The following is a 10,199-nucleotide window of genomic DNA, read 5'->3' on the forward strand; positions in this document are numbered from 1 at the left end:
AACTGTTGATTGAGTTAATCAGTTCTTACAAATTTGTCTCATTTCATTATACAATGATAAAATCAAAAGAAATTCCATGAGTTACTATCACAATTGGGGTGGGGCCTGGGGGTGGTAAAGCTTCCCACTGAGCCAAATCTCCAGTCCTTTTTTATTTTTTGTCTTGAGACAGGATCTCACTAAATCTAAATTATCTCCTGCCTCAGTCCACCAGAGTGCTGAGATTACAGGAGTGCACCACCATGCCTGTCCTCACTACTCATCAAAGATGTCTAAATGCGGGGCCCATGATGATGAACACAACATTCTGACTTTCCTCTTAAGAGTTCAAAATTTTTGTTAACCAAAAAAAAAAAAAAAAAAAAAAAGTTTTCCTTAAAGGACAGATTCACTTTGTTCATTTTCGAGAAAATGTCACACAAATTCTCCAAGCACACTTTTCTGTAAGGAATCTTTTCAGGCATAAGAAATGTTCACAAGAAAAAGCAACTAGCTTAGCTCCCAGTTCAAACGAGAAGCACTTTTCCTGGATACATCGTTGTACCTGAATCTATGACAGAAGGGCCCCTTGCATTAGAGTATTTGGAGATGCTCACTGTTTTGGTTTTTTGTTTGTTTTTGTTTTTGGCAGGAGGGGACTTTCCCACTTCGCACGAAATACTAAGAAGTTGTGCTCTCAAGGGTTGAGATTTAATATTTAATCACCTCTACTGCCTCCCCTCAGACACATGTCAGATGAGTAATCTCAGCCCAGACACTGGCTGACAGTGGAGGAAATGACTGGAGGGTGTATACCAGCCACACAGTGAGTATTAACCTGGGACAAAGACCAAAAATATTATAAAATAATTCAAAATTATTAGAAGAGGTCCCACTCTTTGAGAACAGATGCTTTGAGAACAGATGGGGCTCGGGATTTAGCTCAGCGGCATAAGCGCCTGCCTTAAAAGCAGGCAGTCATGAGTTCGATCCCCGGTACCGATAAATAAGGAAAAAGACCAAAAAAAAAAAGGAAAAAGACAAAAAAAAAAAAAAAAAAAAAAAAGAGAACAGATGCTATGCACGGTCCCATATTTCTAACTCATTCTACAGGGAAGGAAAATGAATCTCAAAGAGGATGATTGGTCTGGAAAGATGTTTGACAACCAAGCCCTCTTTCCAAGAAAACACTGGAATCCTGTTCAAGGAGCCAGGATTTGTTACTTAAAGCAACAAATTTTAAGCAAATAAAAGGAAATATAATTTCAAATGGCATCTACAAACCAGGGGTAACAGCACATGCCTGTAAACCCTCTGGGAAGCTGAGGCAAGAGGATCACAAGTTCAAGGCTAGCTTGGGTGACTGAATAAGACTGTTTCAAAACTTTTGTTTTATTTTGGTTTCTTGCTTTTTGTTTCAAAACTTTTGAAACTTTGGAAGGCTGAAGGAGGACAGCCATGAATTTGAGGCCATCCTGATCTTCATAGTGAGTTTAAGGCCAGCCTTAACTACATAACATGTCTCAAAAAAATAAACAAATTTTTAAAAAAATAAAAAAGGGCTAGGGCTAGATGTAGTTCAGTGTGAAGACCTTGTACTCATTGCCCAGTACCACCCAAAAAACAAAACAAAAACAGAGCCAGCATCTCCAAATACTCTAAAATGGAAAAGGGAGAGCCAGCAGAAGCTATTCAGAGATCTCCAGAGGCCTGAGAACTCACAGACAGCAATGCTGCCCCTGCCCTGCCTCCCCAGGCTGTGGACGTGGGTCATGTGCACCTGGAGGCAGAAGGGATCCATGGGGGAGGGTTTCTATCAGGAAGTAGGATGTGCATGCTGCCTGCTGGGGGCATGAAGTCAAAGTCCCCTCCTGCCAAAGCTGCTAAGCCAGCCCTGCTGCCCTTATCAGCGTCAACACATGCATGGAATGTGGGACTTTGGAAACAATCCCCTCCCCTCAGCCTGCACAGGGGCTGCCTGGGGCTCACACCTGGCCTTCTGAGCCTCAGGTTCACCTACCACAGCCAAAGGGCAACTAAACCCAGTCCCAGCACAAGAGCACTTGTGGCACTTTAGAGACTATGGCTTGGTCCTCCCCTCCTTGCTCTGACCTGCCGAGCCCATCCATGGCGACCCCCCCCCCACCAGCAGCTGTCCCTCTCATTCGCCCACACTGAGAGAATAGCAACAGGAGGAGGGGAGGTGCTCAGCTCTGAATTCCCTGCAACACCCAGACCATCCCTACAGGCCTCTCCTGGAGGTGGTCAACAAAGACACATGTTTCCATGGAGCACAAGCTTCTGATATGCCAGAGGGGAATTAGCTTTGAAGAAGGATAAAGATGTCCCAAAAAGCCCCCTCCTCTGCCCTCTGGTCCTTGGGAATAAGCTGGGACCCAAAAGGGAACACTCTCCAGCTACAAAATCCACTCAAAATGAAAACCTCAAACTAGGTGCAATGGTGAGGGCTACAGTCCCAGCTACTTATTATAGGGAGGTTGAGGAAGAAGAATCACTTGAGGCCAGGAGTTTGAGACCAGTCTGAGAAACAGCAAGAGTATCTCAAAAACTAATAATGAAAAAACCTCAGGGTCTGGGAATATAACTCAGTGGCACATTGCCTGCCTGGCAAGTGCAAGGTTCTGAGTTCAATTGCCGGTACAAAAAAAAAAAAAAAAAAAAAAAAAAAACAGGAAAAAGTCGGGCATGGTGGCACATGTCCGTAATCCCAGTGCTTGGGAGGCTGAGGCAAGAGGATCATTGCCAAATTGGCAACCAGCCTACGCTACAAAGTGAACCCAAGACCAGCCTGAACTGCAGTGAGACATTGCCTCAAAAAAAAGGAAACCTCAGTTGTCCTCCAGCCCAAGCATCACTCAGAAAAAACGAGCCTTCACAATTATGTTCAAGGCCAGAAACATAGCTCAGTAACACAAATGCTTGCCTGGCAAGTGCAAGGTCTTAAGTTTTATTCCCAATACAAAAAATCAAAAAACATTTTAAAGCCGGATGTGGTGGCACACACTTGTAATCCCAGCACAAGTGAGGAGGGTGAAACAAGAGGATAGTTGCAAGTTCAAGATCAGCCTCAAGATCAGGCTATAAAGTGAGTGCAAGGCCAGTCTGAACTATATAGCAAGACTGTCTCAAAACAAACAAAAATGTTCAAGGTTTCCATGCACACCTGTCAGAACTACACTCATTTCCTAGCCTCTCTGAGCCACTTGTACAATAGAGACTGATAAAATGATCAGGACCCTATAGGTATGTGCTGAGGACTAAATCCAAGTATAAAGCCCTACCAAAAGGCTGAGCACAGAATAAGAGCCCAAAATGAATGCCACCCTCTTCCATCACTACCCTACTATTATAGTGATACCTCAGTTCATGAACTCAATTCTCTCCATGATTCTGAACTGGAGAAGAACCAAATCGAATTTCCACATATAGTCAACATTGAACCTAATCACTGAATTTGATTTGGTTCTCATTCAACTCAATTTATGACCAAAATTGTGGAAAGAATCAAGTTTTTGAACCCAAGTACCACTCTATTTTGTCAGGAACTCTGCAGAATCCTCCTCATTTTCAAGTGAAGTTCCTAGGCAGAAATCGTAAGCGTTTTTCTGCAAAATGGAATGGCCATGAGGCCCTCAGGAGGGCAGAGGTAAAGAAGCAAAAAAAGGACTAAGGCAGATATCCACTGTCAAAACTACTCACTTCCAGCGCCTGCCTTGCAAGCAGGCAGTCGTAAGTTCAATCCCTGTTACCAATAAAAGGGAAAAAGACAAAACAAAAAACAAAAAACAAAACTATTCACTTCCAAGATCAAACCCCAAGGCCCAGCCACTTAATCTGCAAAGATGTATATAGCACAAGAGAAGTCATGAGCCAACAGGTCACTCTTCCTTACTCCCTATCGCCCCCTTTCTCCTCAGTCCCCACACACATCCTTCACTCTTATCTCAAGGTACCTTCTCTTCTAAATGACCCTATTTCCTACCTGAGTCATACCACATCCAAAGCCCTCAGTTCCACTGCATGAAAAGCTGCGTCAGCAGATACAAACTAAACCCCAGGACAGCCCGTTACTCTGTACCACCAAAAGTAGGCAAGCTAACCCAGGTCATACTTATAGCTCAATCTCCGACACCTTCTGCCTCCCATTCTTTCTTCCCTGTCCCTTAGTAGTGGGGTTACACACCTTGCCCAGGTAACAGTCCAGGAAACAAACCTCAAGGACCAATCTCTCGTATGCCAGGTACATCCAGGTCAAAGAGTCTTGCCCAGTCACACTTTGGCTGTGGCCACAGACAACTTGTCAGGGAGCCATAAGGAATCCAAAGCACCTATCAGTCTACACAGAGGCTAATGGGAACACAAGAAAGTACCCAAGGGGGCTGGGGGTTTAGCTCAGCGGCATAAGCACCTGCCTTGCAAGCAGGTGGTCGTGAGTTCGATTCCCGGTACCAATAAAAATGAAAAAGACAAAGAAAGAAAAGAAAGTACCCAAGAAACAAAATCCAAGCTGAAGAGCTGGTCAGACTGAGTCCTGGTGCTGAGGGACCAAGGCAGTTCTCCAGAGGACCTCTCAGAAAGAGCCCTCTCAGTACACACAGTCCAGTGCTCACTCTTCTGCACCTGAAGCTCCTTTGGTAACTAACAGACAATAAGCCTAACATTTTCTCCATTCGTCCAGTGGGTTAACTGCCTGTCTCACTGGACCCTTAAAGTAAAGCAGTCACCACCCCAGGTCACAACACTGGTCAAATCAGCCTCACTCTGACTGGTCTCTGTTATCAACAAAGCTGTAACACTGCTGGAGCACTGGCTCACAGCACTGGCTACATCTTGCTGATGGTAGGAGATGGAGGTGCCTGCACCTACCTGAGATGTATTGGCTCCCGGGAAACGTGAGGTACAGCCTGACAACTATGAGAGCTGGATGGCATGGGCAACAGGTGTGCAACTACAATGGATGTGCAGGCTGTGCCCACTGACCAGAAAAGCCCTGCTGTGTCCTCACAGGCCCTTGCCACAGAGGTCCCAGGCCCCACTCTTCCTCGAATGAGGACTCACCAAGCAGGCTGGGTAAGGGAGATGCAGAAGCCATAGAACTGCTTCAGGGTCTTCTCCTTTAAGGAGCTCACAACTAGGAGATAAAGAGGCTACATGGGCTCAGGCCCCAGTGTGGAAACATGTGTGGCCCTTTCCCACACTTTCTCAAAAATCCATTCACCTAGAGGTGCCCCCAGGAATGAAGCCTGAGGGCCTGAGACAATTCTGCATAACTGTCACCCCCATACTAGAGCCAACAGTGTTTTCCTTCTCCACAAGCCAAATCCCACCTGAAACTAACCACCTCACTGAAACTTTTCCTTCATCACTCTTAGAATCACCACAGGATGAGATGGATGGAGGGAAACTGGTGGGAACATCCTTTTCCATATCCCACATTACCCCTCCTCACTCACACCCTGTGAACAGGAACCAAGTACCTACTAGGTAATACCATCTCACAAGGAGCAACCAGGTCTTCGTCTTCTCATCTTGGAAAGGATAGTAAGAGGCTGGAAGGACCTCCAAGTTTCTCTGCTCTAAGCCCAAAGCCACACATCTCCCACCCACATGCATACAAACTACAAATACAAACATTACCAAGAAAAACATGGGAGTTGATCGGTCAAGAGGACGGGTTCCATCAAACCTGAGAGCCTCTTCCAAGTCCCAGGGAGTTTCTTGGGGTCACTCTTGAGACTCAGTCCAGCCAGCCACACCTCTCTCAGGGCCCTTCCTTTCTAGGCTGTGGTGGGGCTTGAAATCAGCTCATGGCCTTCCCTTTCTTATCAAGCTAAGGGCCCATCCCCATGACCCCACCCCCACCAGCTTTTCTTGCTTTGCCACTCCTGGCTAAACCTGGGCTCAAGGCAGGCTGTCCCTCCTCAGAGCCCTCCCCCAGCCCAGGTCCCTAAGCCTTAGGGCAAGGCCTCTCCCAGCAGGAAGCAAATCCTGGTGGTGCCAGGCAGACTCAAACTGGACAGGCTTGTTTGGAAGCCCCTAACCAGGAACTAGGACTTATCTTGGGAAAGGGGCTCTTTGCCCCTTGGCAGGATCCCAAATCTCTCCAGATACCACATTATATAGGCTTTCACAGACTCAAGACTCTTGGAGTCAAAGGCATTTACCCTCCAGTGTCAGTAAGTTATTTAACCTCCCAGTCTCATTTACTGTCTGTTAAGAATCACGCTGAACTGGAAGGATTGTGGGGAGGAGAGACCTCACAAGTGTGCACCCTGTAACCCTGTCTTAAAGCTCATCCAGTAGTACACAGTCCAAGTCTGTGACTACTAGAGGGCAGAAACCCACAGACTTAGTCTAGCCACAGGGGCCAAGAAGCACTGACTTTGTGCTCAGAAAACATGGCTGAATGATAAAAAGCTCACAAGAGCCTTGCACATGCCTGCCAGGCAGTGGCCTGGGTTGGCTTCATTTTTTTTTTTTTTTAATTTAATGTTTTGTTTTGAAACAGGATCTCATTATGAAGTTTAGGGTGGCAATCCTCCTGCCTCAACCTCCCAAGTGCTGGGATTACAGGCACGTACCACCACACCCAGCTCTGAGTTGGCTTCTTGACACATCTGTGAGTCCATGTTTCTGATGGTCTCCTGATCTTCTCTATCTTATCCTTCATTCTGTCACTGCCTTTGAAAACCCAGAGCAGTCAGCCACTCCCTAACCAAAACTGCTCACCTCCAGGGCAACAACTGCAGTATGGCATCCAGGGCTTTCTTCCAGCTCAGGATCAGCAGTGTGCCTGTGCCAGTCCTTATCACCATGTCTTATAATCATTTTGCCTGTCTGTCTTCCCTAGGTTAACGTGGATGTGAACTCAAATTCTGTTCTCATTTAGATGTGAGGACACTAAGGTGGAAAGAGTTAATCACTGTCCAAGGTCACAAGGAAAGTAAACTACAGAGCCGGCATTACACTCCAGACTTCCAGACCAAGTCCAGTCTCCCCTTGCAGCCTTGCAGGGATCCCTACTCAGCTAGGTTCCAAGGTGCCAGGAGGAGAGGAACCTGATTACTTCTTCCTGAGAACAGGCCAGCAGCTGCAGCTAAGGAAGAAGTGCTGCCACCTCCCAGTGATCAGGTTCTGTGAGTAGTGGCCCTCAGCAGCAGTGGGCAAGAGCAGGTATGGGGTGGGGCTGACAGCTCAAGGCCAACAAGCCCAGCAAAAAAGGCAAAAGCACAGGTTCTCTGGGTAAACTGAACTTTATTCCTTCCTCACTCCAGAACTGCCCAGCCAGCCCTTCTCCAGGGGCTAACTGCTGACTAAAAGGCACTACACTTCTCCTACCCCACCCCCTCCAATAGGACCCTGACAGACCACAAGGACTCCTAAGGAAGGCAGCAGGCCCAGCAGCTCAATAACGCAAAACCCTATTGCTCCTAGTCCACAACAGCTGACTTCAAGTGCATCGGAGGCTGTGCTTATTAACAAAATGAGAAATCTGATCTATGGAAAGAAAACACTATGTGAGGATTAATCCTGGACTGCAGCTTGTGGAGAAGGCTGGGCTGCTGGCCAAGATCAGAGAGCGAGGACATCCTGCCTACCTGCTCCCAGAGGAGGTACTCTGCAGGACAGTAGGCATCACCTCTGCCTCACCTGTGCCTTTTCTTCTCCTTCCAGTAACTACAGCAATCATTTCGGTTTTGCTTTAATTAAAGACCAGACTCCCTCAGGCTGTTTCTTCCTTTACGCAGAGCCAGCAACCAGAGGGAGATTTTTCTTTTCAGGAATCGCTCGTAAAAGCTCAGTGACTAATCTGCAAGTCCCAACAACTGGCAGGGAAGCACTGCAGGGAGAAATTCTGGGCACACAGCAGCATTCACTGAATCAGAGAAGCTGGGCAAGAAGCATTCCACAATACCCTAAAACTAGCCTGCAGGAAGCCAAAGAAAGCATATCAGGAGCCAAAGGAAAGCACTTCAAGCTGGAGAAGCTCTGACCACCCTTAAGGCAGGGCAGGCATATGGAGAGAGTCCTCCCACCTGCCAAGTCTACCAAGTAGGGTCCAGAGATTTTCATAATAACTTGAATTGCTCAAACAGAAAGTTCACTTGCAAACAGAGCTACATACTACTCGATCAAAAAAAAAACCATACTACTCCATCAAACTTGGGCCAAAGGAGTCAGTTCAGCCCCTGAATATCCACCTCCTATGCCCTCCATGTGTAAAAGTCCACTAAACCAGCGATCTCACCTAGCATCTTTGTCTCTAGATGCCTCAGGCTGGCACATATCTCTTTCAGACCAGTACAGCAACCCTGCTCCAGTTGAGCCAGGACTACAGAGAGCCACATGGCTTGTGTTCCAGAAAATGTCTGCTTGAAGGCCAAGGGAGCCTACTTACTGACAGATGGAAATGGAAGGAAAGTAGTAAAGCCAGGGAGCAACAAATGCAAGAAAAGGAAAGATTTGGGTTTGGGCAAACCAATGTCATCCCTCCATCCGTAATCCCCGGTTGGTGGCCCCAAGTTCAACCTCGTTCTTGCCCCCCCCCCCACTACCTGTCAGCTCCCCTTCTCCCAATGTAGGGGTGGCACAGCAATCACCACATCAGTCTACAACAATCCACTAACACAGGATTCCTGTGGGCATGTCTCTGCCCCTCCTCCCCCCAACACATATGTCAGAGGGGTGGCCTCCCTGGGTTACATCCCTCCTGCTGTTGGGGGGTGAGGGGCCAGGAAGACAGCTTTCCAGATGTGCTTGGCAATTCTACTAGAAAAGACACTGGAGGCACCAGGGGTGATTGAAAACATGGATAAATAACTCTAACACCGTTTCAGCCAGTCAAAATCAACACAGGGCTTCGGTCTCCTGGCTGTCCCAGGCTGTTCTGGGTGGGGCCGCTTGGAGCTTTATCGGGCCTCATTCCCTCCTCTCCGTAAGTCACTGCCCCCCGGGGAGAGGCATTTTCCCCCAAACACACACACTCAGACCTGTGTGAATATGAACCATCTTGGAAGATAAACAGTGACAAGCTGGGGCCCCTCAGCGCCCTCCCTTAACCAGCCTGTCCCTTCCCCCTGGCAGCCGACCCCCTCCCCCCAAGCCCATCTCTCTTCCTGCCAAGCGACTGCCTACAAGAGATCTGGGGGCAGGGCAGTGAGCCCACCAGCCTCAGAGACTGGCCCGACTCTGCTTTTTTCCCTGGCTCAGTCAGTCTTCCCGTAGGGAACAGAGCAAGAGGAAAAGGGTCGCATTTCGGGAAATCGCAAAATCCTCCAGCGAGGGGCAGCCGCGGGCGCAGGACCGTTTGCATAATGGGAGCCCGCCCGCCTGTCAGGCAGCGCAGCTCGCCCGACGCTGTTCGGATTAGATTGCTAATGAAAAGGCACAAAGAACCGGCGCCCGCTCGCCCGCCGATCCCCGCTCCACAACTCCGCGACCCGGGGTTGGCGCAGCCCGGGGGGCTTTGTACCCCGGTTTCCCCGCCGCCTGCGCCACCCCCCGCGCACGGGGCACCCGGGGCACAAAGCCCGAGCCCTTTAGGGGTCCCGCGTGCGCCCAACCTGGCCCAGCTGACGCGCGCGCGCCGTCCCACGCGCGCAACTCCACGTCGCCCGGGCGAGCGCGAGCGCGCGCCCACGCCCCTTTCCCCGGGGGCGCGTCTGGCCTGCGGCCCCCGCCCGCGACCCCCGTGCGCCCGGCCGCTTCTCACCTCGTGTGCGTCGGCGGCGGTGCTCTGCCCGCCGGCCGGCCGGCCCTGCCCACGGTCCCTTGTTCTTGGCGCTCGGCCCGCACTGCCTGCGCCCGCCCCGTCCGCCCGCCGCCGGCCCGGCTCGGCTCGGCTCCCCGCCCAGCGCGCCCGGAGCGCTGCTCACAGCCGCCCGCCCGGCGCCATCTTGGAAGCTTGTGACGTCGGCGCCGCCCGCTCACCCCTGACCCACATCTGAATGGGCGAGCGGCGGGGCGGGGCCAGGGGGCTTGGGCGGGGCCTACTGGGGGTAGGTCTGAGGGACTGGTTTGGGGCCGTCAAGCGGTCCGCCAACCTAGAGAAGCTGGGCGGGGTAGGGGACTGGCTTGCTGCACCGTGGGGGAGGGCGCGCGAGAGTAGCCGGGGACCCCAACCGCGGAGCCAGAAAAAAACTGCGACTTAGCCTGGGAAACATTCGAACCGCATAAGTCCCTAGATAGAGAACCTGACA

General features: G+C 50.0%; 1 protein-coding gene across 1 annotated transcript in view; it reads right to left on the minus strand.

Moving 5' to 3' along the window:
• Window positions 1–9,848, minus strand: part of Hic2 (HIC ZBTB transcriptional repressor 2) — a 32,025-nt gene extending 22,177 nt beyond the window's left edge. Inside the window, exon 1 of the mRNA XM_063226131.1 lies at window positions 9,713–9,848. The gene's annotated coding sequence lies outside the window, so the exon portion shown is untranslated. The remainder of the gene's footprint in view (window positions 1–9,712) is intronic.
• Between the last annotated feature and the right edge of the window lie 351 nt (window positions 9,849–10,199).

The sequence above is a fragment of the Cavia porcellus genome, unplaced genomic scaffold, assembly GCF_034190915.1.
Source record: "Cavia porcellus strain 051 isolate PalLab524CR breed Dunkin Hartley unplaced genomic scaffold, mCavPor4.1 scaffold_16, whole genome shotgun sequence".
Classification (NCBI taxonomy): Eukaryota; Metazoa; Chordata; class Mammalia; order Rodentia; family Caviidae; genus Cavia; species Cavia porcellus.